Below are 26,935 nucleotides of genomic sequence, written 5' to 3' on the forward strand. Positions count from 1 at the left end.
CATAAAAACAGGGAGGGGCACAAAACAGAAGAGACTCAAATATGGAGAACAAACTGAGGGTTACTGGAGGGGTTGTGGGAGGGGGGATGGGCTAAATGGGTAGGGAGTACTAAGGAATCTATTCCTAGAGTGTTGGACTATATGCTAACTAATTTGGATGTAAATTATAAAAAAAAATGAAAATTAAAAAAAAATGTAACCACACACACACAAAAAAAGAAAGAAATGCACAAGCTCAGGTCCCACTCCAGACCTACTGAATCAGAATTTGCATTTTAACAAGATCCTCAGGTGATTTGCATGCACAGTAAAATTTGAGAAGTATCAACTCATATTCATTTGCATTCTGTTATAGCTTGAATAGGAAAAAAAAGAGCAGAATTATAGTGTTGTCCAGGAATTATAGCTGAGAATGCTCATAGCAGTGTGCCATGAAATTCATGAAGAAAAACAGATGAAGAACTGCTTATATACCCACTTTTAACCATCTTAAAAGTGAACGTGAATAATTATTGAATATCTGTATAGTATACTTCTGCCGTGTAATTAGGATCACCATATATCCCACATTCCTGAGACAGTCCTAGTTTATACCTGATACCCTGGAATAATTGTCAATAGTACCCTAACCTCTTTTAAACTAAAAACGTCCTCATCTGGACAATAAATTATATGTTGGCCCTAATCATAATCTGCTGCAACTCCCCAAAAAGAAGATTAATTGTAAGAATACCTGGTATTAAGGCTCCACTACTCACCAGATTCTTCTCCTATTTAAATACTGATGCACTGGACAGAGACATTCTGCTACTACAACAGAAGGCAACCATTTTTCATTTCACAAAAGAAGAAAAGTGGTGGCTGTAATCTTCTCATTTTAACTTTTTCTTCATTAATCTTTTCTTATACCACTAGCATTTAATATGGCTTATCATTACTAGAATCTGGTATAGGGTCTGACTTAGAACCAACCCACAGGTTTATTTATGTTAAGCTTAATATATCAATATGTTTACAGTGTTGCAGGAAGAGCACCGTGACTTCCAACTATCAGAACTGTTTAGGGGCACTTGGGTGTCTCAATCTCTGGATTTTGTCTCAGGTCATGATCTCATAGTTGTGAGATCAAGCCCTGTGTAGGCTCCATGCTAGGCGTGGAGCCTGCTTGAGATTCTTTCTCTCCCTCTGCCCCTCCCCTGCTCATGAGTACATGTTCTCTCTCTCTCTCTCTCTCTCTCTCTCTCTCTCTTTCTCTCTCTCTCTCTCTCTCCCTCTCTCAAAAAAAGTGTTTGGAGAATCGCAACTTTAGTCTCCCATGAGTGAAAACACCACTCAATAACTTTCCCATCTTCATGCACTAAATGGACAATAGGCACACTGTATGTATACTAAAAACCTAGATAAAGAACAAGAAAACTGGACATCATCATTCAGTGGCACAGGTGAGCCTGTGGAAGCAAACACACGAAAGGAGAAAGGGGAAAGGCATCTACCCTCTTCTGGTAAACAGGTGAAGAATAAGAAACTACCATTCACTGGTGTGGTGCAGAGTATAATGAGATCAAAACACAGGGTTTGCTACAGATTGGCTCTGGGGAAGTGAATTGTGCCCATTTGATCAGCGGAGGACAGTGCCTAGTGGAGCCAGAGTCAATTAGCAGGAGCTAGAGTCCATTAAGAGAGCACTGGGGGGCAACTGGGAAAAGACCCAGTTACTTAAAGGAAGGATAGGGGTCGCCAAAGGCAGGGAAACCAAATCAGAAACAAATTTTGATGATGTGGAAAAGTAACCTGGAGAGGCAACACATTAAATTGTTTTAAAATCTTTTCTTGGGGCGCCTGGGTGGCGCAGTTGGTTAAGCGTCCGACTTCAGCCAGGTCACGATCTCGCGGTCCGTGAGTTCGAGCCCCGCGTCGGGCTCTGGGCTGATGGCTCAGAGTCTGGAGCCTGTTTCCGATTCTGTGTCTCCCTCTCTCTCTGCCCCTTCCCCGTTCATGCTCTGTCTCTCTCTGTCCCAAAAATAAATAAATGTTGAAAAAAAAATTAAAAAAAAATCTTTTCTTAAGGTATAATTTTCATGCAGTAAAATTCACCCCTTTTTGTGTATACTTCTGCAAGGTTGACAAATATCAACACATCACAGTCAGGATATGGAACAGTTTCTCTCACCCCAAAAACCTCCCAGGTCCATCTGCCGTCAACTTTCCCTTGACTTCAGGCCCAGGAACTTTTATTTTATTTTGCTATTTCCACAATGGCATATAAATATAATCATATAGTATGTAGATTCTTATCTGGCTGCTTTCACTTAGCATCATGCACTTAAGATTAATCCTTGTTGCACTGATCATTAGTTTGTTCCTTTTTTATTATTGAGAATTCCATTATATAAATGAACCAAAATTTGTTTATTCATTTACCAGTTGACAGACATTTGGGATGCTTCCAACTTTTGGAGATATGAATAAGGCCTACAGAAACATTCACATAGAGGCTTCTGGGTAAACATGAGTTTTCACTTCAGTTGGACAAATATCTAGGATGAGGACCCAATGGACCATATAATGAATAGATATTAAACTTTATAAGAAACTGCTAATCCTAAGTACCATTTTGCATTTCCACCAGCAATGTATAAGTTCCAGGGTTCTGGGTCTTTGTTAGCATTTGGTATTGTCAGTTTTTATTTTGTATTTTTTTACTCTAGTGGGAGTAAACCTCAATCTACCCCGTTATTAACCTCCCATAAATGAAAATAAGTGAAAATGTATTTCATAAATGAAAATACTATATAATAAATTCCCATGTATATGAATGAGGTGGACAACAAACACACCTGTAGCTTTAATGTGCATCGCCCTAATGAGAAATGATGCTGAACATCTTTTCTTGTGCTCATTTGCGGTTCACATATCTTCTCTAGTGAAGTGTCTATTCAAATATCTTGCCCATTTTTTACTGGGTTGTTTTCTACTTTGTGAGTTTTTAAAGTTATTTCTATATTATGCATGCAAGTCCCTTATTCAATAAGGATTTTGCAAATACGTCTCCCAGTGTGTGGCTTGATTTTCACTTTCTTAAAAGTGTTCAAATGTAAGGTCTTAATTTTGACAGTCTAATTTGTCAAGTTTTTCTTTTATGGACCATCCTTTTGATTTCACATTTAAGAAACCTTTTCCTAGGGGCATATGGGTGGCTCAGTCCGTTAAGCATCTGATTTCGGCTCAGGTCACGATCTCACAGTTCATGAGTTGGAACCCCGCGTCGGGCTCTGGGCTGACAGCTCAGAGCCTGGAGCCTGCTTCGAATTCTGTGTCCTCCTCTTTCTCTGCCCCTCCTCCACTTAAACTCTGTCTCTCTCTCAAAAATAAATAAACTTTAAAAAATATATTTTTTAAAGAAATATTTCCTCAAATCCCAAGTATTTTCTCTTGCATTTTCTTCCAGGAGATTTATAGTTTAATGTTTTACAATTACCTCTATAATACATTTGGAGTTAATTTTTGCATACAGTGTAAAGGTATGGATCAAGATGTAGTTTTGTTTTGGGGGAGTTGTTTTTTGTTTGTTTGTTTTGCCTTTTGCACTTGGATATCCAAAGATTTGAGTACCATTTGTCTAAAAGACTGTTCTTTCTCCATTGACTTGCCTCTGCACCTTTTTTGAAAATCAATTGGTCATATACATATGGGTCTATTTCTAGGATCTCTATTCTTTTCCATTTTCTCTTTTTTTTAATGTTTATTTATTTATTTGGAGAGACAGAGAGCATGCACAAGCAGGGGAAGGGCAGAGAGAGAGGAAGAGAGAATTCCAGGCAGGCCCTGGGCTGTCAGTGCAGAGCCCATGGGGGCTCGACTCACCAACTGTGAGATCATGACCTGAGCTGAAATCAAGAGTTGGATGCTTGACCAACTGAGCCACTCAAACACTCCACCCCAGCCTCCACCCTCCCCATTTCCTGGGAGCCTCCACCCTCCCCATTCCTGTAGCTTTAGAGTCAATCTTGAAGTCAAGTAATGTGAATCCTCCCAGTCTCTTCTTTTTCAAAGTTCTGGTTATTCTAGTTCCTTGTCTTTCTATATACATTTTAGAGTCAGTTTGTTGATTCATATATATTTTTAAAAATCAGCTAGAATTTTGATTGGGATGTACTGAATCTATAAATTAGTTTGAGGGCAACTGATGTCTTTACAACATTGAGTGTTCCAATCTATAAACACAGGAAAGCTCTCCATTTATTTAGATCTTTGATTTCCTTCATCAGTAATTTATACCTTCAGCATAAAAATACTCTACATTTTCCTAGATTTAGAAGTATTTCTTTTTGTGAGATATTAAAATTTAGTAATTTTTAAAAAAATTTGAATTCCAAGTGTCTATTGCTAGCATCTAATTATGACTGATTTTTGTAAACTAATTTTAGTAACTTTTTATGTGGATTATTTGGGACTTTCCAGCTGTATAACTACATAATCTGTTAGAAAGACAGTTCTGTTTTTTTCTTTTTAATCTGCAATCCTTTTACTTCTTTTTCTTGCTTTATTCATTGGTTATGGTTTCTAGCATAATTTTGAATAGGAATGGTTAAAGTAGAAATCCTTGCCTAGTTCCTAGAATTAATGGAAAAGCATTCAACCATTCATCATTAAATATTTTTAAATTTTTTAAATTTTTATTTATTTGGAAACAGAGAGGAAGAGGCAGCGAGAGAGAGAGGGAGAGAGAGAATCCCAAGCAGGCTCTATGCTGTCAGCGCAGAGACTTACATGGGGCTCAATCTCACAAATGGTGAGATCACGACCTGAGCCGAAATCAAGAGTCAGATGCTTAACCAACTGAGCCATGCAGGCACCTGACTGACCATTCATCACTAAATATTATTTTAACTATAAGGTTTTTGTAAATGCCCTTTATAAGAAGTTCCCTTTTATTCTGACCCTGCTGAGAGTTTGTTAAAAAGCATACATGACAGGCATCTGGGTGGCTCAGTTGGTTAAGTGTCCGACTCTTGATTTCAGCTCAGGTCATAAACTCACAGTTTATGAGTTCGAGTCCCACATCAGGCTCTGTGCTGGTAGTGCAGAGCCTGCTTTGGATTCTCTCTCTCTCTTCTCTGTTCATTCCCCACTTGTGCTCTCTCTCTCTCAAAAATAAATAAATAAACTTAAAAAAATCATAAATGAACGCTAAATTTTATCAAATGGATTTTCTGCATCTATTAGACTGGTCATATGATAAATTACATTGACTGATTTTCAAACGTTGAAACAGCTTTGTATTCCCAGGATAAAGTTGACTATTATATATTACGCTTTTTATAAATTTCTGGATTCAGTTTGCTAGTATTGTGTTGTTTTTGTCTATGTTCAGGAAGGATACTGGTTGAAGCCTTGTTTCCTTGTAACATCTTTATTTAGTTTTAGGAGTAGGGTAATTCTTTCCTCATAAAAGGAGCTGGAAAGTGTATCCATCTTTGCTATATTCTAAAAGAGCTTATGTAGAGTCAGTATTATTTCTTTTCAAATGTTTAGTAGAATTCACCAGAAAACACATTAAAATTTAATTGTACTAACATAGAATTGTGAAGAGTAAATGAGACAGTGTATGAAAATAGCTTAGGTGCTATAACAGAACCCACACAATAACAAATATTTGCTATTATTATTAGTTTATTAATCCAACTTAATATAGGTAGTTAGTATAAGAGCATACACCTGCCCAGTGAAGATTATATGCCACAGGCAGGCATGCAAACCAGCTACATTGGCCGTAACTGATAACAGTAAAGGATCTGAAGGAAAAAACAAAACAAAACAAACTTTAGCTTTCTTTGCTACAGTCATGATATACCCATTTAAGATACATAGTGAAGGGCCAATAACATTTTAAAAGAATTTCAGCATTATACTATCTGAAACAGCTTGTTTCATAATTTTCCTTTAAACTGCTCTATGCCCAGGGGCGCGTGGGTGGCTGTCAGGCATCCGACTTCCGCTCAGGTCATGATCTCGCCGTTCGTGGGTTCGAGCCCCCTATCGGGCTCTATGCTGACAGACAGCTCAGAGCCTGCAGCCTGCTTTGGGTCCTGTGTTTCCCTCTCTCTCTGCTGCTCCCTTGTTCACGCTCTCTCTTTCTCTCTCCCAAAAATAAATAAACATTAAAAAATTTTTTTAATTTCTATATGCCCCAGAAAAAAATGTGTTGCTATCTACCAAGTCATGAAATTAGGAATGAACTTAAAATTAGGCATGCAGATAAATAATATAACAAAATTCCTCTCTATGTCCACTTTGCATTTCAGTGACTACAAAAAACACATGAGGACTAAATGAATGGTAAATAATAAATCAAAGATGGTGTAATTTTAGAAATCCATTAGACAACATACTGAATATTTCAGCAGTTTCAATGATGCATTATTACACACTCCATAGTTTTTTATACATCCCTATATGGTTTTGCAGCCTGACATTATAACAGAATGGGGGTGGAGGGAGGCAGTGAAGCATACCAAAAGCACTTGTGGAAATGTCTAATGGAATATTAATGAATCAAACTAATAAAAAACAAAATCTAGATCTTTCAAATGCTAAGGTTTCGCTGGCTATGAACAGAGAGGACTCGAGCCTTGGCAATCCGAGGCTGCTGATCATCACAGAACTACATGAATGAAAGAGACTGCTAAAGTCAGAGTCTTGTTTCCTGTTGGATTAATAATGAACATGTATTGAACATCTCTCAGCAAGGCTATAAGGAAACTGTCTAAGTCAAACAAGTCTATGTAATGCTCTCACACAGCTCCATAGAACACACAGATTCCCTTGGTATATGGAGAAAACCTGGGTTTTTCCACTATAAATCCACTATTTATAGTTCTGTGACCTTGAGCAAGTAACATATGTTCTTCAGGCATGAGCTTTTTAATTTCTAAAATGCATTACTGCCTCCTGATCTACCCCACAAACATTTCTTGATTATGGTAGACCTCGTGTCACCTGCTGAATCCACCAGGGCAGACCTTGAAGAACACAGACAAGGAAATGAGCATTCACAAAAGAGAGTAACAAGTGTTATCACTATGTAAGTAGAAGGTGCACCAGCTGCCCATTGGAATGGGAGACTTCCCTAAGGAGACTACTGCTAGGTAAATTCTGAAGGATGAATGGGAGTTAGCTAGGTGAGCTGTGGAGGGAAGGATGAAGGGGAGAGCCTTGAGGCAGGTGAAAAGGCTCAGAGGAGAGGACCCTGCCATCAAGGAACTGAGGAAATTCACTGTGGCCTTAGTAAGGAATTGCTCATTGATCTTAAGGCAATGCGGAGCCACTGCTGATGTTTAACATGAAAATAGATGCAGTCTTTTTGTTTTACAAACCTATAATGTATTGAAGACAGACAAAACTGAAAGCCAAGGCTCTGTAATAAAGCTATTGCATTATTCCAATCAAGTGAAGATGGTGGTCTGGACTCAGGTGTGATAAAAACTAGTAACAGGTTGCCTAGAAGCACAGCTGGCATGTGCTAAGAACCCAGTCCATGTCAGACGCCTTTTTTTCTTCTTCTCTTGTAATCAGTCCCATTATTTTAAAAGGAATCACCCAAAAGTCCCAGGAGCCATACAAGTAAAACCTCTTTCTGATGAATAATTTTACAATGAAATATTCTCGGGGCACCTGGGTGGCTCAGTTGGTTACGTGTCTGACTTAGGCTCAGGTCATGATCTCATGGTTCCTGGATTTGACCCCACATCCAGCTCTGGGCTGATAGCTCAGAGCCTAGAGCCTGCTCCAGATACTGTGTCTCCTTCTTCTCTCTACCCTTCCCAGCTCACTCTCTCTCTCTCTCTCTCTCTCTCTCTCTCAAATAAGTAAACATTAAAAATTAAAAAAAAAAAAAGAAATATTCTTCGTAGCAGATACTTTCATACGTCCACAGGGAAAAAATACGTACTATTATTTTACCTCTTTATTTTTGGTCACCTAGTAATGCGATTTCTAATCAATGTTGATAAAAATGCAGTTTCTTTGTACCAAATTGTTACAATGTTTTAGTTAATTACAGCAAGTTTTCCCGCTAATATTAGCAGCCTCTCTGGTCACCAAAGATCACATTATCTGTTATACTGTCTTCATAGACTTTAAGCACCCTTTAAAATTATTTTGACAGTTTCATTTTCACTTGGGTATTGTTTATTTCCTCCCCCTCTAAATGTAATCTCTATGAGAACAGGGACTTTATCTCTTTCTTTTTTTTTAACGTTTATTTATATGTTTTAAGAGAGAGCTCAAGTGCAAGTAGGGAAGAGGGGGCGAGGGAGGGGCAAAGAAAGAGGAAGACAGAATTCCAAGCAGGCTCTTCACTGTCAGGGCAGAGCCCAACGTGGGACTCAATCCCAAGAACCATGAGATCATGACCTGAGCCAAAATCAAGATCATGACCTGAGCCAAAGTCAGCCGCTCAACCAACTGAGCCACCCAGGTACCCCAGGGAATTAATCTGTCTTGCTCTTTGTTCTACCTCCAACAGCTGGAGCAGTGCCTGGTCCTCAATAGAGGCACAATAAATATGTGTGGGCCAAGTGCTTCACAGAATGCAGAATGAGGGGCCGTCTATGTGAAGTGAAACTGGTCACTCCTGACTGGTATCTTTACCTCAAGGCTCTCCCTACCCTAACCCATTGTACACCTGATTTCAAATTCATCTTTGTGAATGTGTAGTTTTGATAAAGAAAATCTCCTGCTCAAACTGAGCCCAAACCGCTGTACCCAAATTCAAGAATTCCCATTCCCCCCCCCCCCCCAGCAGCTCAGCCTCCCACCACTGCCAAGTTCCAGTGCTCACACCTCTTCTCTTCCCACCCGCCCCCCGGACGCTCCACCTCTGCCTCAAATATCCTGCATCGCCCTGTCTGCCTGATAAAATCCCATCTGGCTTTTGAGGTTTTTCTTTATTCCTTAGGTCAGTGGTTCTCAGCTGGGGGCAATCTTGCACACTCTCTACTCCTACCCTGGGAACATTAGGCATTATTTGAGACATTTTTGGATGTGATGACTGGAGGGGTAAATACTACTGGCATCTAGTATCAGTCAGGGATGCTGTTAACTACCTTACAAAGCACAGCACAGCCTCTACAAAGACTTATCTGGCCCAAATGTCAGTAGTGCTGGGATTGAGAAGCTCTGCCTTAAGAAATGAGCCATTGCCATCTTCAAACCACTATTGAGTTTTGGGCCGCTTATACTGAATGTCCACTCCTTGTTGTACAGTATCTTTGGATTTAATTCGTCTGAGCCCTTCCACACACGTCTGTGTGCTTGAGATCACAGGCTGAATCCTACCCATTTCATCCTTCCTAAGGAGCATAGCATGTCCCTTGCATAAAGGAGATGATCCATTTGTTAACTGAAACTGAACTGAAACTTTGATTTCATTTTTTTAAATATTTCAATTATCGACTCAAGTCCATTTTCTCCTGTTTCCCATTAAGAAGAAAAGAAAAGGTAGGCATGCTCTTGTGCATTTAACTTTCAAATACTTAAGACTGTTATTAAATAACTTCTCTGCCTTCTCAAATCCAGATAAATTCTGGTGCCTTTTATGCTCTCATAGGAAAGAGTGCCCTTTTAGGGCAATAGCCAGTGCTCTTTGGATTAACTGTAGTTTGGATGCTAGTTTTCATTACATACTGTGAAGCTGTATTTTTTTTTCATTTAACATACCTGTAGCTTTTAAGCTAATAAAGAAGTAGATAAACAGCCAACCTTGAACTTCAGCTGAGTTAAATGGTGGCTTTACATGAGCCAGGACTAAATAATGTATGCCATGATTCATTTAAAATCCCTCCTTATTATCCTAATACTTAACAAAGTTAATAAATATTTGCTAATTTTATAGTTCAACATTATAAATATGTTCTAAGCATTTTACAAATAAAATATTGTGGCCATTTTGCTGACAGGACTATATATGTAGAGGCTTTGGGCACATTTACAAAATTCAACTAAGAGCAAAAATTCACATCAGACTACCAACTCCTAATTTCATCTCTTCTGAGATATAAGAAATCTATTAGCATAAGCAATATACAGACACAGACACACACTAGTTCTTAGAATTAAGTTAGGAATTTTGAACGAAAAATTCAACTTGGTAAAAGAAAGAAAATCTGATACAATCTGAAAAGATCATCATATATCCCTTCACCATTACTAGAAGGTAGGCTGAACCCGAGGGTTAAACCCAAGTGGCCTTCAGCCTTCGGACACGTGCAGTGGCTAACCTGAGAAGCTAGACATCCTGATTCCCAGTGGTGTCAGTCAGAGATAGTGAAAACCATTATGGAAGAGTTTTGTGTTGTCATATGCCAGCCAGACCAAAAATCAATGGCCAGTTATCCTTTGAGAGAAGGAGGAAACCCCTCCAAGCAGAAAAGTACAATGCAATCAGAAGACCCTGAGAAGCACTTAACAGTGTTTCTCGAGTGAAGATGTCACAACCCATCACTACCAGAAGAGTAAATGAAGGCAAGATACACACACACACACACACACACACACACACACACACACACACAGTACCCCCCCAAAAAAAACCACATAAATACCATCAAAAGAAAGCACTAATATGGCTAGGAGGAGGTGCAGAAGTAACGTCAAAAGCATCACTGGGAGCCCCAAGAACTCAGGGTCACACTTTACTACACTTCAATTTTAGGCAAAGACAGTTCATTGTATGATTTTTAAATCATTTACTGAGTGAAAAAAATTCCTGACCCAACAATTGGACATAGCATGAACTCTTATTTAGGAGCTTTGTTAAATGCAATATGATGTTACACCAAATGTCTGATGTGGTAATCAACACAGCAACTCTGTAGTATGGTAATAAGAGTTTGCATAACATCAAAACGTTGGAGTAAATGAATTAGTTGTCTATTGCAAAATATCCCTTTAACTTTGGCCCAGACCCCATCAGTGTATAATTTAGACAGAGTTCAGATGCTTCCAAATCTTCCATGGCCAGTAGGTTTCATTGGTATCACCCCTAAATAAGAATCATGTCATTCTCATGATATTAAATAAAGCTGGAAGTATAAGATGGCCTGTATTCCTGTCTCACATTCAATTATATTAATCAATGGCTTTTCTCCTCAGGCTTCCTGGGAAGTGGATGTTAACCTTTATGGGTTTGGATTATTATTTTTTTTTTTTTAGTCACTGCCTTTGAATATAATCAAACTTTCTTGTGCACTCACATCTGTATCCCAAATAGCAGGCACAATCATTACATATTCAGGTTCCCAGTAATGAATGTTTAGAGCTCTGCTCCAATAACAATGTCCTCTGCGTGCCATAGATAAAGAGTATGATGCCTTTATCAATACTCCAATTTTAGATTAAAAGGCACGAAAACGAGACATACTATTCAGTCCTGGGTCACTCATTCCATGTCTTCTGATGTATTCCTTCTGAATTACCCTTGTATCAATTTCTGTTGGTAGAAAAATATTCTTATACTTGAACTACAGACCAAGACAGGTCACCAAGTTTTCACTCCCTCTTTTGTCAGAGTCTCTTGTAGAAGCAATTCAGATGGCTCCCACCTTCATACACAGAAGACTGGCAAGGGAATCCCATAGGAAACATTGTCTAGCAGTGACCTCAGAGAATAACAAGACTTGAAAAGCAGGATCAGAAAGAAACCACCAGACTGCTAACTGGGCATCTCCTCCAGTTGTTAGAGCAGCCATCTTTGAAAATGTCTGTTTCTTCTTTCTTCTAAGATTCTCCTGTTCCTACCCATCATGAATTGAGATTAGAGAGCATGGTAAAAACTCATGCCTTCACAGCCCAAGTCTTCACACAGCTTGCATTTTGGGGGAGCCTTGGAAGTAGAATTATGATAGAGGCTTGTATATTTTCTATAGACACACCATTTCTGTAAACAAGTCCAGGTCATACACGACCCTCTTCACAACTACTGCTAGCGAGAGAATAATGTGGTAATCTTCACAAAAAGAGCATGCTCCCTTCAGAAACAATGCCAAAATGGAAGAGCCCTCTCTGTTACAACTTGCCCCTTCTAATCCAGAAATAGAAATCTGCTTACTACACGTGACACTAAAATGTAGAGAATCTAGAGCAGTCCAACAACACCTAGCAATAACATATATTTTCAATGCCTTGTTAAATAATTTTCATAGATAAAATAACCCACCTGCACACATCAACTTAAAATAACTATGCAATGCCCTAACAGTGACAAGGAGAAATAGACGAAATAATAAAATAGGTTTTTAAACATGAAATGTTCCACTGTAACAATTCTAGAATACAGAATAAAGACATGAAATGCTTGCTTCTAAATGTATAATCACCAGGGGGCCTGGGTGGCTCAGTCAGTCAAGTGTCCAACTCTTGATCTTGGCTCAGGTCATAATCTCACAATTTGTGAGTTTGAGCCCATGTCCAGCTCTGTGCTGACAGCGTGGAGCCTGCTTGGGTTTCTCTCTCTCTTGCTCTCTCTGCCCCTTCCCTGATCACGCTCTCTCTCTCTCTCTCAAAATAAATGAATAAACCTTAAAAAATGTATAGGGGTGCCTGGGTGGCTAAGCCGGTAAAGTGTCCAACTTTGGCTCAGACCCTAGAGCCTGCTTCGGATTCTGTCTCCCTCTCTCTCCACCCCTCTCCCACCCACCCAGAGAGAGACATCCTATGTCTCTCTCAAAAATAAATAAACATTAAAAAAATAATTTAAAAGCTGTAATAATCAAGACAGTATGGTAGTGGCACAAAAACAGACACTCAGACCAATGGAACAGAATAGAGAACCCAGAAATGGACCCACAGGTGCATGGCCAACTAATCTTTGACAAAGCAGTAAAGAATCCAATGGAATAAAGACAGTCTCTTCAGCAAATGGTGCTGGGAAAACTGGACAGCAACATGCAGAAAAATGAATCTGGACCACTTTCTTACACCATACACACACAAAAAAACTCAAGATGGATGAAAGACCTAAATGTAAGACAAGAAGCCATCAAAATCCTCGAGGAGAAAACAGGCAAAACCTCTTTGATCTTGGCCACAGCAACTTCTTACTCAACATGTCTCCAGAGGCAAGGGAAACAAAAGCAAAAATGAACTATTGGGACTGCATCAAGATAAAAAGCTTCCGCACAGCAAAGGAAACAATCAGCAAAACTAAAAGGCAACTGACAGAATGGGAGAAGATATTTGCAAACGACATATCAGATACAGGGTTAGTATCCAAAACCTATCAAGAATTTAACAAACTCAACACCAAAAAAAAAACAAATAATCCTGTGAAGAAATGGGCAAAAGACATGAATAGACACTTCTCCAAAGAAGACATCCAGATGGCCAACCGACACATGAAAAAATGCTCAACTTCACTCATCATCAAGGAAATACAAATCAAAACCACAATGAGATGCCACCTCACACCTGTCAGAATGGCTAACATTAACAACTCAGGCAACAACAGATGTTGGCGAGGATGCGGAGAAAGAGGATCTCTTTTGCATTGTTGGTGGGAATGCAAACTGGTGCAGCCACTCTGGAAAACAGTATGGAGTTTCCTCAAAAAACTAAAAATAGAACTACCCTACAGCCCAGTAACTGCAACTAGGTATTTATCCAAGAGATACAGGTATGCTGTTTCAAATGGGCACATGCATCCCAATGTTTATAGCAGCATTATCAAAAATAGCCAAAGTATGGAAAGAGCCCAAATGTCCATCAATGGATGAATGGATAAAGAAGATGTGGTACATATATACAATGGAGTATGACTCGGCAATCAAAAAGAAGGAAATCTTGCCATTTGCAACTATGCGGATGGAACTGGAGGGTATTATGCTAAGCGAAATTAGAGAAAGACAAGTATCATATGACTTCACTCATATGAGGACTTTAAGAGACAGAACAGATGAACACAAGGGAAGGGAAGCAAAAATAATATAAAAACAGGGAGGGGGACAAAATACAAGAGACTCTTAAATACGGAGAACAAACAGAGGGTTATTGGAGGGATTGTGGGAGGGGGAATGGTCTAAATGGATAAGGGGCATTAAGGAATCTACTCCTGGAATCATTGCTGCACTATATGCTAACTAACTTGGATGTAAATTTAGAAAATAAAATAAAAACAAAATATAAAAAAATAATAATTTTAAAAAATGTGTAATCACCATGAATGTAACAAACACCCATGGAGACAAATACAGGTGTGCTTAGTAGCAATTTAAATATCACAACTAGTGTGTGTTACTACTGGTGACATGATTGTTGGAAATGATGAGCAACTCTTGGTAAGATTTTATTTTTTATTCGTATGTATGTATGTATTTAATGTTTATTATTGCGAGAGAAGGGGACAGAACGTGACGGGGGAGGCACAGAGAGAGAGGGAGACACAGAATCAAAAACAGGCTCCAGGCTCTCCGTTGTCAGCACAGAGTCTGACAGGGGCTTGAACTCACGGACCATGAGATTATGACCTGAGCCACCCAGGCACCCCAACTCTTGGTAAGATTTTAAATAAAACAAATTGTAGTCTTCCCTTGATTTATAAGTAGTTTCACTCAAGGAAAATATGTTATATAAAAAATTATGCAAAAAATACTTGTGTTTAACAGAAGAAGTTCTAGACCTAAGTTATCAGAAATGCAATTTTCACTTAAATGGCTGTCTGAAGGAATACGGGGAAGTTGTACAGTATGTGAGGCAATGCTCTGTTAAGTGGAACTGTCCTATGCGTTACATGTTTTTGGTCAGTGGAACATGGGTTGAAGTGACATGCACTGTTTTTGAGCCTAGACTTAAGAGGCATCACATGTTTCTGTTCATTTTTCTTGTACTTCTATCATCCCCATGCAAAAAATATGAACTGGATAGCCAATTACTCCAAGTAGAATTAAAGACCTGAACCTAACCTGTACCTTGGGTAAAATCTAGCAAAGCTCAACAGAAATTAGCCTGCCAATCCACAGATGCACAGGCAAAAAGATATTGCTTTAAGTTACTAACTTTTGGAGTAGTCAGTTAGGTACCATGATGTAGCAATAAATGTCTGATTTGTCAAATGATATTTTCTTTTTTATTCTCCCCAGCATAAGTGAGGCAAGTATGGTTAAAGGAGGAATAGAAAAATGAGTAAGAAATTCATAATGTTGGGGTGCCTGGATGGCTCATTCGGTTACGCATCCAACTCTTGATTTCAGCTCAGGTCATGATATCATGGTTTGTGGTATCAAGCCCAGAGTCAGTCTCTGTGCTCTGTCTCAAAATAAATAAACTTAAAAAAATTAAATTTATAATGTTGGACAGGGAGTATATGGATAATAGGAAAAAGAAGGAATGGGTGCCATCCAGGGAAAAGGTAAAAGTTAAACAGCACTGTATAAATACATGATATTGAACCACTAGCTACATGAGTTGCTGGGATATAGAAAAACCCTCCAACAAACCATGCCAATGTGTATTTCATGAGTTTTCTCCCCTACAATCACCTTCAAAGGATGAAATCTGCAGTCGGCCATTGTCTGACAGATCCATGTACAGGCAGGCAGGGATGGAATAAGAATTGAATAAGGTTTAAGTTTTCACTAAATAAAACCCTTGTCATCAAAATTCGAACCATGGCTCATTTATCTGTTCAGATTCTAAACACATAGACGCTAAATAACCAGTAGATGCACATCAAGCCCATGGGTATTTCATTTTTATCAACATGTTTGCTTTCAACAAAATTGGAATCTCCCCTAAACCTGGCTTATATAATTTAGATATTTTAAAAATTACCTAAGTGTATCGGTAATTCTATCTAGTTACTAATATTCTGATATTATCAGGGCTGTTATTTAATAGTAAATAAAAGAAATAATGAGTTTTAAAATTTGCGAATAACCACAGGCAATGATTCCATGTTCAAATGATACAAGAATGCATTTTAAATAATTTCTATGCATTTTTAATAATCTACAATAATGCCACATGACCCTGAAGTTTCTAGAATCTATACAAAAAAAAGATAGGAGTATCCAAAGCAATGAAGAAAATACGATTAAATACAAGAATCACAGAGTTCACAAAATAAAAACAAACAAGTGATTCATAAATAACTATGCAATAAATTTGACAATCTGGATAAAATTGACAAATTTCTTTTTACTTAAATGCAATTTACTAAAACTGACATAAGAAGAAATAGAAATCTGGAGGCTTTATCTATTAAAAAGAAATTATTTTGTTCCCCAGAAGAGTGGGGAGCAAATCAGGGACTGTTTTCTCTGCCTCTGGCATCTTGTGGACTGAGACTTTGGGCATCTGGGGATAGTGTCAGGACATTCCCATGTCCATCAGCAGTGATTAGGCTCTGCCAAGCAGTTTCCCAGACACTGGGCATGAAAAAAAAAATGGGTATCTGAGCAGGACAGGGAGAGCTGCATTTAAGCACCTCCAGAGGACTGAGGTCAGGATAGTGGAAGAGGCTTATGATTGGAAAGGACATGCAAGGAGTTTCTGGGGTGTGGGAGCCATCCCTATCATGATCTGGGTGTTGGTTAAAGAGATGTGTTCAGTTTGTAAAAATCAATTCAGCTATACACCTTTAATATGTAGACTTTTGTCTATGTATATTATACTTGAATTTAAAAGGCTTAATAATTATTTAAAATATGTTCAGTCCCTATGTGTCCAGCACCTGGAGTTACAAAGATCTCAATGACTTGGCCTTTTAAGGTTCAAGGGGCCCAGAATCTAGGAAAACACGTGTAGAGAGGCTACAATGACAAAATGTGAGAAGCACTCGAGAGACGTGTCTGCAAAGGCACTGGAAGAAATAAAGAAAGGGGCCTGAATTCTGTCATGGAGGGAGATGGATGAAGTTTTAAGCTGAGGCTTGAAGGGCAGGTAGGAGTCTTTTCCATGAGTGGGTGTATATTGGATGGGGGGGGCGCCCAAGGTACATTAGGACATTCCAAACCCATGGAAGGGAAGATAATAATTGTCCATCTCCAATCTCATCAAATATACAACCACAGTAGGATGAGAAATGTCCCTAAGAGCAAGACATTTGAGCAGTAATACTGGCTTTTGACAGCTATTAGACACATAAGATTTATTAAGAATGGAGGTGGGGGGATGGAGGAGAGGTCCTCAGCTTTAATAACCTAAGTCAGCAATGAGCAGTTCTTCTCAGTGGCCAGTGTACTGATGTTTATAGGCGAGTTCCCTTTTTTCATTCAAAATGAAAACAGCTTTATTGAGCACCAAAATAATCCCTGTCCTCACAACTTCAACTACCTTCTTGTATTATGAACTAAAACAAAACAGAACAAAACAAACGTGGCACTGTGTTTTAGCCACTAAAAGATTAATAACTAGACCTATTTAAGAAACATCATCACAGAGGCATCTCGAAATTAATTTTTACCAACTCTACTAATGCCTTACTTACAGAGTAATATGTAATTATTGCTAAAAACTCAAGTAATTCAATTGTTTCTGATTTTTCACTACCACAAATAAAATGCATAAAACATCCTGTGCAAAATGCTGACCATTTATCTTAATATTCTGATACTTCTGAGCATGTCTGAAAGGGAGGGACTAAGAAATTCCCAGGAAAGAGCTCAGTCCAAACTGAAGGCAATCTGAGACCCACTAGTCATGGTCTCAGGACAATGGGCTGGAGTGCAAAGGACAGTTGATTGTGAATACAGGATGCCATGTCCTCTGCAGTGTTTCTCACCAGCCCCATATATTCACACATACTCTAAACTCTCCAGGGATGTAAAGAGCACATGTGGTGTCAGCAGCTTCTACAACACTGGAGCCAGGGCACTGGGCAGTGGGGAGTATGCGGCACAACACTGCGGTGATGCTACTGCAGGGAAATAGGGACAAGGACCACAGGAATGATCCCTGACGACTCAAAGAAATAGTGACGAATCTTTACAGCAGACTGGGAATCCACAATGGGGATAGGAATAGAGCCAGGAAAATGACTGTGGCTGCTAGTGTGGATCTGTATTTCTGCCTCCACATTGATGTGGCCAAGAGGAAACCCCAGTGACAGATTTAACTGGATACTTCAAAAATAATAAACTTTCTATTTAAATTACTTTTGGGTTCAACACAGCTCATAATGTGTTTCATGTGTATTAACTGGAGCATGCTGTCACATGGTGAAAACAGTAATAGTGTGAAGGCAAACACGACAGGAGCCCAGCGGAATTATTAGAATGTCACTTCTCAAATACAAACACACGTAAGCACAAAAATTGTAAAAAAAAAAAAAAAGAAAAAAGAAAAAATGGCATGGTTAGAGCTACTAAAAAGTAATATTTAAATGAGTATATTTTAAAACAAGCTAGTCAGAGCCTGAAATGACAAAGTGGGTCACCTTCTCTACCCACTGCCAAAATGCATGGCCGTTCCCTGCTGCAAAGGCTCCCGGGCTGTGTGACTCAGCTGGGTGATTTAAAGCAAAGAACATACATCTCTGATATTTCTCTTAGAAAAATTTTAACCTTCCCCCCACCATGGTCACTATTTCGTGTGGATCTGCAGATTTAAAAACCTGAATATAGGTGGAGATGAAGTCTAAAGCACATTGTTCCTGGTGTTCCCACAAAGGCAGACCTAGAACTTGAAGCTGCGATCCCTCAGCAACTGCAGGAGCAGTGACAGGGAGGGAATGTCCATGGAAATGACCAAAGAATGGGAGAACTAAAGCTAATTCTTTAAAGGCTCTTGATGCTCACTCAAAGGTTTAAACCACACTAGATGGTTGTAAATATGAAGATAGTCATGGTGTACTAGAAAAGACATTGATCTTGGTTCAGCCAATTATAAACCATGTAAGTGAGGAAAATCATAAGTTCCCCGAGGCCAAGGGTCATTAAGAAGACTATTATGCTCCCCATGCATGTGCTAAATACAAACATACATAGGTTACCAGTATTAGCTACATAATTGACCTTGTATTCAAAAAATTTCAAGAGGTGATGGCAGAGCATAAACCAAACACACGGCCTTTCTGAACATGAGGCACCATGTGACCATGTAGGTCAAAGGCCAATGAAGCCAGCCCTTGGGTGTTACTGTTCCAGAGATGTGTTCTTCTTGAGAACAGGACCTTTGTAACTGCACAGCAGAATCTCCAGAGTACCTTGAATTTGGTAAATATTCGGGAAACATTTGATGACTTACAGAATCACATTATAATAAAAAGGTTGTGGGATCTCACACATTAAGAAGGAATACTTTCATTTTACAAAAAACAAAAAACAAAAAACAAAAAAACACACTGATTGAAGAGAAAAAACTTTTACGGTACAGTGCCTGCAAAGTAACATGCTAGGAACTGTACGTATGTTTTCCCTACTTAACCTTTTCACACAATCCTAAAAAAGACATATAAACATCAACTTTTCACAGCTTAAGAAATCAAGGCTCTAAAGAGGTTAAGACATTTGTCCACAGCTACACCAGTTTTGTTAAACAGTTCATTAAGTCATCTGATAATATTTCCTGAGCTCTTACTAAGCTCCAGACACTGGCTTAGACACTAGGGATCAAACAACAAGACAAAACCACAACCTATCCCTGATCCTGTCCTTGGTCTCCTGGAGTGTAGAGTTCAGTTGGGGGAGACGGGCATTAAGGAAACAACCTCACTTTAAAAAAAGAAAGAGCAAAATTAATGAGCTTTATAAACAGAGTTGCCAGATTCAGCAAGTAAAAATACAGGATGCCCAGATAAATGTAAACTTTATATAAACAACAGATAACATTTTAATGTAAATATGCCCCAAGCAACATTTGATTAAGAAATTATTTGTTAATCTGAATTCAAATTCACTGAGTATCCTGTTTTTCTCCAACAGTCTGATCTAGAAAGAAAAGAGAACCGTGAGAGAAGAGAGAATTTTCACCTCCCAAGAGAGGGTTGGGAGGCTGCCCCAGAAAGGGAAGCTGACTGTGGTCTGAAGAGCATAAGGAGTCAATAGGGTGAAGGTAGGATAGAGTAGGTCATCGGGAGGCTGATGTCTGAAGGGTGCTAGATTGGGAGAGGTTTGGAGGTCAAGCAAAATGAGGCTACAGACTTGAGCAGGGGCCAGACCACCCAGAGCCTTGAAGGCCATGCTAAGGTTGTCAGCCTTCTGCCACCAGACCAACCTTTCATATATGCTGCTCCTTCTGCCTATGCTCTTTCTGCTGATGCCATCTGCATAACCGTCTCCACAGAGTTCTTTCCAACCACCCATCTTGCTCACTCCGCCTCTGACCCCTACCACAGAAGTTAGTCATCTCTAAGTCTGTCTTGCTAGCCAGAAGGCGACTTCTCTCAGAGCTTCGAGGAGAGACTCAATAAATACTGAAGAGAACAACACAACTTACAAAGCCCACGTGTTCTGGGTCCCTGCCATACTGTCAGGTACTCATTCCAGTACCCCTGCAAGTGTAGATCCCTGGTGATGACATATAACCCACTTGTCAGAGCTTGATAAACAGCATATTCTGGGCCCACCCACAGAACTACTCGCTTAGAATGTCTAGGATGAAGCTCGGACCTCTCCATTTGAATAAGCGTCTCAGGAAAGTATGATACACAGGGCAACTGAGAACCACCGGTCTATTTGGCTATACTAGGATTCTAATTCATAGGATTTTTAAAGAGTAGCAAATAACAAGAAAAAGCATAATTAGTCATAAATCTCACTGTGCTCCGGAATTATAAGAGGTCACAGTGCTATGAGAAGACTAAAGCCCATTAGTATAGTTCTTAGTTACCAGTCGTAATCATTTGTAGTACAAAGTGTCCACAGGAAATGACACAGCAGGCATGGTATGCACTGGGTGCTCAACAGAAAGCATTTAAAATGTGTCATGTTAGGGGCACGTAGCTGGGTGGGTAGAGCATGTGACTCTGTCTCAGGGTTGTGAGTTCGAGCACCACGCTGGGTGTAGAGATTACTTAAAAATAAAATCTTTAACTAAAATAAATTTCTCATATTAAATTCAACTGAATATCTACTCTACTGAGATTAGTGAACTGAGATTACTATTTTTCAAAATTGGCCTTTTAAAAATGTTTTAGCCCATAACCATAATGGCATAATACAAACTCTAACAGATCAATTATTCTACAAAAACAGAGCCCATGTCTCCATGTAAAATTGGAACATGAGTTAATAAAAAACACTTCTTATATTCTACTTATAAGCAAAGTTCAAATTTAAAATATAACTCATCAATGGATAAAGAAGATGTGGTATATATAAACAATGGGATATCACTCAGCCATAAAAAAGAATGAAATCTCACCATTTGCAACAACATGGATGGATCCAACTGGTATAATGCTAAGTGAAATAAGTCAGAGAAAGACAAATACTACCTGATTTCACTCAAATGTGGAATTTAAGAAACAAAATAAATGAACAAGAGACAGAAAGCAGACTCTTAAATATAGCGAACTGGTGGTTACCACAAGAGAGGTGGGTAGAGGGATGGGTGAGAGAGGTGAAGGGGATTAAGGGTACACTTATCTTGGGGTGCGTGGGTGGCTCAGTCAATTAAGTGCCAGACTCTTGGTTTCAGCTCAGGTCATAATCTCACGGTTCATGAGTTCGAGCCTCCTGTCAGGCTCCGTGCTCATGGTGTGGAACCTGATCGGGATTCTTGCACTCTCCCTCTCTCTCTGGCCCTCCTCTGCTCTCTCTCTCTCTCTCAAAATAAATAGACTTTTAAAAAATTTTTAAAAAGTATATTTATCATGATGAGCACTGAGTAATGCAGAGAATTGTTGAATCACTATATTGTACATCTGAAACTAATACAACACTATGTTAATTATACTGGAATTAAACTTTTTTAAAACAAAAGTCATCATATATTTCTGCATTTCATGGAGGGAAAGAATATTAGAACCAGAAAGTACTAAACCATCCAATCCACTGCTCTCCTTTTTTTAAATTGTATTTATTTATTTTTAATATGAAATTTATTGTCAAATTGGTTTCCATACAACACCCAGTGTTCATCCCAACAAGTGTCCTCCTCAATAACCATCAACCACCCTCCCCTCCTTCCCACCCCCCATCAACCCTCAGTTTATTCTCAGTTTTTAAGAGTGCCTTATGGTTTGGCTCCCTCCCTCTCTAATTTTTTTTCCTTTCCCTCCCCCATGGTCTTCTGTTAAGTTTCTCAGGATCCACATAAAAGTGAAAACATATGGTGTCTGTCTTTGTCTGTATGGCTTATTTCACTTAGCATAACACGCTCCAGTTCCGTCCACGTTGCTACAAAGGGCCATATTTCATTCTTTCTCATTGCCACGTAGTACTCCATTGTGTATATAGACCACAATTTCTTTATCTATTCATCAGTTGATGGACATTTTGGGTCTTTCCATAATTTGGCTATTGTTGAGAGTGCTGCTATAAACATTGGGGTACAAGTGCCCCTATGCATCAGTACTCCTGTATCCCTTGGGTAAATTCCTAGCAGTGCTATTGCTGGGTCATAGGGTAGTTCTATTTTTAAGTTTTTGAGGAACCTCCACACTGTTTTCCAGAGTGGCTGCACCAGTTTGCATTCCCACCAACAGTGCAAGAAGGTTCCCCTTTCTCCATATCCTCCTCAGCATCTATAGTCTCCTGATTTGTTCATTTTACCCACTCTGACTGGCGTGAGGTGGTATCTGAGTGTGGTTTTGATTTGGATTTCCCTGATGAGGAGCAATGTTGTTCACTGCTCTCCTTTTATTTCATATTCTTCAATTCTCCCCAAGAGAGGAAGAGATGATGATATGCAACTCGCACCAAGTGCCCCTGATTACAAGGGGTGTTCGTGATAAAAGCAAATGGTGTCTTTATGCCCCATTAAGACATATTTCCAGCAAGGATAAATAGTAACTTGACCCCCCGTTGTTATTTCAGCTGTGTCAAATAAAAAAGCTCCAAATTCACTGCAACACTTACACTGGTTGCTCAATAGGGCTGGAATTGAAAAAAGCAAATCAAAACCAAAAACAATTTAGCAATGTTGTACCAAAGGTGCACACAGATGGGGGGCCTGCCTCTCTTAGGTTTACTGACAGACTTAATCTAAATGACAAGTTTGTGTTAAATGGGTAACGATATACATGTTGTAAACCATGCGTCAGACAAAACCCACAGCATAAGGAATCAAGAGGCACTGGTGAATCATAGGTTTTCCCTTGATACAGTGCACAGAATAAAAAGGGCATTTTAACTTTAACCATTCATAGCTATCTACCATTACGTCTGTGTCACATGAATGACAGCATTGTGAATGGCTAGGACGGCATTTTGACAAATCAGATGTTTTTATTCTTGAAGTATATCATCAGGAAGTTTACATTAGAGTAAGAGATAATATCCCTAATAATGGGAAATGGATTTTCTGGGACTTGTGGTCACATGATATATTGCACATTATGATACTCTTTGTGGTAATCTTCCTAAGGGTGGAAACTGCTTCCTGTTGTCTGAGGCACCTTCCGCACTGAAGGAATAGGATTGGGTTAATTGTGAGCAGAATTTTTACCTAAAAGCTCTTAGGCTAGTCTGCTGCTGGGACCAAAGACGCTACTTTTCCTGTCATTGGGTCATGAAACATAAATTTGCTTTCTCTACTACATTACCAAAGACACGCAGATATAATCCAGAGCTTTCTTTTTTTTTCCCCTCCTCCTCCAGACAGCAGCTAATGGCGTCTGATTTTATATAAGACTGTTAGGAAAAGTCTGTTGTCTGCGTTTGCAGACATTGAAGGCTAAATTTCATTAAAGGAACAGCAGTGGTGAATGTCTCCAGAATTTTTAAAAAGATAAAATTCAATGGACTGTGTTTCGTAATATTTTCCATTCATAGAGAATTTGTAGGCCCAAATCTCTCAGAGACCACCATCTTTTGTCCTCAAAACAACTTTGTAAGAAGAGCTAGTCTGAGCTATTTTTCACACTTCCTAAATGTGCAGGATGAACCCAAGAGGGTAAGTCCCTAGTCCCAGGTGATAGGATACTTGGGAAAGTGGGGACTAGGATTTCTGCCCTGGGCTCTTTGATGACTGCTTCTCTGTTTTCCTCCCTTCCTTCCCTCCACCTCCCGGGCTTTGAATCCTTTCGACAAGCATACTGCAGATTTGGACTCCTTCTGCAGAGCCAACAGAAACACCTTTGCCATGAGGTCTCCAGCAAGTGGGGTCTTTTTGAAAAATAGTAATAAAATGAAACACGGATTGGGCTTTTTATTTTTTACCGGGATTATGCTTTCCTAGTACTGCTTTTAACACACATTTTTATGTCATAAAAGAGGAATGCGGCACACTGTTTCGCAGGCCATTCTCAAGTCCCACTTAGAGGCCTGGTCTCCTGACAAAACTGCGGAAGAACGGTGAAGGAGTGGGTGCGCACTACCGAATCTCATGAACCTCAGCATCGAAGCTTTCCGAGGAAAACCTGCCACGAGCACGAGGCCTTTCGGAACTTGCCGGAACTTGCCACAGAAAAACGAGTGAACGACAGAGATTAATGCCAAATTCTTTTCCAGGATCAAGGCTAAGAATTAAACTGAAACAACTTTCTCGCGCTGACAGTTAACTCAATATTTAGGAAGGAGGGCTAGCGAGAGAAGAGGCCATGGGGACATCCCTGCTGCGGCTCCTCAAAAGACGCCCCATCTTTTGGATCCCCCGGGGAGCGCCTGGCCGCTGCGGAGCCTTCCCGGCACTGCGGCGCACTGCGGTGCGGAGGGCCGCCCGCAGACCCGGCCCTGCTGGGCTTTCCTCGCCGCCCCCGCCGCAGTGGCCCCCGCCGTCCCCGCTGCCCCGCCCGGTGGGCGCTGTCTGCGCCGGGTACGCTGCCGAGCATCCTTCACTGGGGAGCCGTTGACGCACACACGCGCGCTCCCAGACCGAGACTCGGCCGCCTGCCCTCCAGCCCCCACCGCCCCGCCCGCCCCTAGTGGGTCTGCATTTGCATCACTCGCACACGTAGTGGGTGACGTGAGCGCCCCCCCCCCCCCCGCGCGCCCGGCGCCTGAGTTCCCCTCACGCCCCCAGCAAGGCTCCGGGTTGTGCATTTCCCGTGGGGTGCCCGCTGCTCTACAAGTTCATCACCATGTTCCGCCACCTTCGTGGGCCCAGCCCCCAGGGGTCCCCGCGACAAGCCGGAGAAAAGTCTTCCCAGTTCTAGAACCCAGGCGGAGGGGAAAGAGTCTGCGAATTCAAAGAGTCAAACGGGTTGGGTGATCGCCGCCACAGCGCTCACCACCACCTGAGATGACCCCGGTAGCTTGTTTACGGGTGATAGCCCCTCTCCCGCAATGAGCCTCAAGCCAGTAGGTCTATTTAGCCGCACCTGGAGCACAGTAGGCGCTCGGTAGGTTTTTGCTGAATGAAGGCGTAGTGTATGTAATGAAGTGCGGCACTTACAAACAGCCACAGCCCCGTGGGATTCCCTGTTCTCCATCCCTCTCGGGTTCTCGCGCACGGGGGCTTCGGGGACTTCCGTGGAATAGCTTTTTTAAGACTGAGTGTTTCTTTCAGGCTCCCACAGCGCCTAATGCGGCTCTCTCCTCTCTCCCTCCGCCCGCACGTCTGCAGAGGGATCCCCGCCGAAAAGTTGAGCCCAAAGCTGGGGTCGGGGTACAGGCTAGACATCCCGCTGGGGGCTCGAACCCTCTTGTTTGGATTCAGCCTCCCCTTCCCCGTCCAACCACGTAAGCCAACTACGGTGGAGGTCCCCACGGAAGGCGGGGGCGGCTCTCGAATCCCCGCTGGCGCCCACCCGCCTCCCCCGGGGATCCGGACTAAAGTGCGCCTGCCTCCCCTGATCTGTCCTGGGCAACCGGGGGTCACCCCATCTTCTTTACCCCGAATTCCCCGGTCCCGCTCCAGCAAAGGCGACCGACAGGGTAGCACCAGGCACCTGCAACCTCTTCCTCAGGGGCACTCGGGGCGAAGTAGCGCTTCTACAAGGCTGCAAAAAGTTCCCCCACGCTCCAGCGCTCGGCTCCCGGGTCGGGAAGGGAAATTAGGCGGCGGCGGGAAAACCCGCCACCGCTGCCGGGGTCCCTCACTCACCGCTCCAGCCGCCTGGGACCCCTTGCCCTAGGTGGTGTCAGCGCTGCAGCAGCCGCCACGCGGGCGTCGCTCGGGCTCTCTCCCTGGGGCCGCCTCCGTCTGCCACTCTCGCCTGCAGCGCGCGGAGTGGTGACTCCTCTGAGCGTGTCAGCGAAGAAAGGAGGGGCGGGAAAGTGGCTCCGGGCTTGCACGCTGCGGTCCTCCTCCCCCTCCTCCGCCTGCGCCTCCTCCCCGCGGTGCTGCAGTGCCGGGCGGCGGCGTGGTGAGAGTACGAGCGGTGCGCAGGGAGGGAGTCACCGCGCGCGGGGGAGGCTGGAGCGGCTCACGACTCCGTGCGGGGCGGGCTGCCTGGCTCCGGGAAGTCCGGGTGCTGAGGCTTTGCTGCAGCTCTGGCTTGGAGGGGGAGGGGTGGGGCCACCCCCAAGTGGCAAGTACTTTGGGAGGATTCAGGGCTTCCAGTATGCTACGGGGGGGGATAGGAAGGGGCGCCAGTCCTGAATTAGTCCCTGAGTGTGACTCTGCGTGCTGCACTGGGGGCGGCGCCCCTAGTCTGGTCCCGGGAGACAACAAGGAATTCTAGGTGCTGGACCTAGGTGGTGCCACGGGAGAGAGGGTTTGCCGGTATTTCTGGGCCTGGGACTGACCTGTTAACGTCAACTCGGCTTCCCGGGAGCTACCTGGGGCTTAAATTGACCAGTCCCTTCATCCTCCGCCTCCACGCTGGCATACAAGTCGAGTGGAAACTTGGGGCACAGCAAGAGCAAACAGGAGGAAACTTTGCTGGGTGTCTGGG

The 26,935-nt window shown here is 41.5% G+C and overlaps 1 protein-coding gene across 1 annotated transcript in view; it reads right to left on the reverse strand.

The window, feature by feature from the left end:
- SV2C (synaptic vesicle glycoprotein 2C) overlaps positions 1–26,499 on the reverse strand; it is a 229,578-nt gene extending 203,079 nt beyond the window's left edge. The window contains exon 1 of the mRNA XM_040450442.1: positions 26,143–26,499. The gene's annotated coding sequence lies outside the window, so the exon portion shown is untranslated. The remainder of the gene's footprint in view (positions 1–26,142) is intronic.
- Between the last annotated feature and the right edge of the window lie 436 nt (positions 26,500–26,935).

The sequence above is a fragment of the Herpailurus yagouaroundi genome, unplaced genomic scaffold (genome assembly GCF_014898765.1).
Source record: "Herpailurus yagouaroundi ecotype Mexico unplaced genomic scaffold, PumYag 29, whole genome shotgun sequence".
Lineage (NCBI taxonomy): Eukaryota > Metazoa > Chordata > Mammalia > Carnivora > Felidae > Herpailurus > Herpailurus yagouaroundi.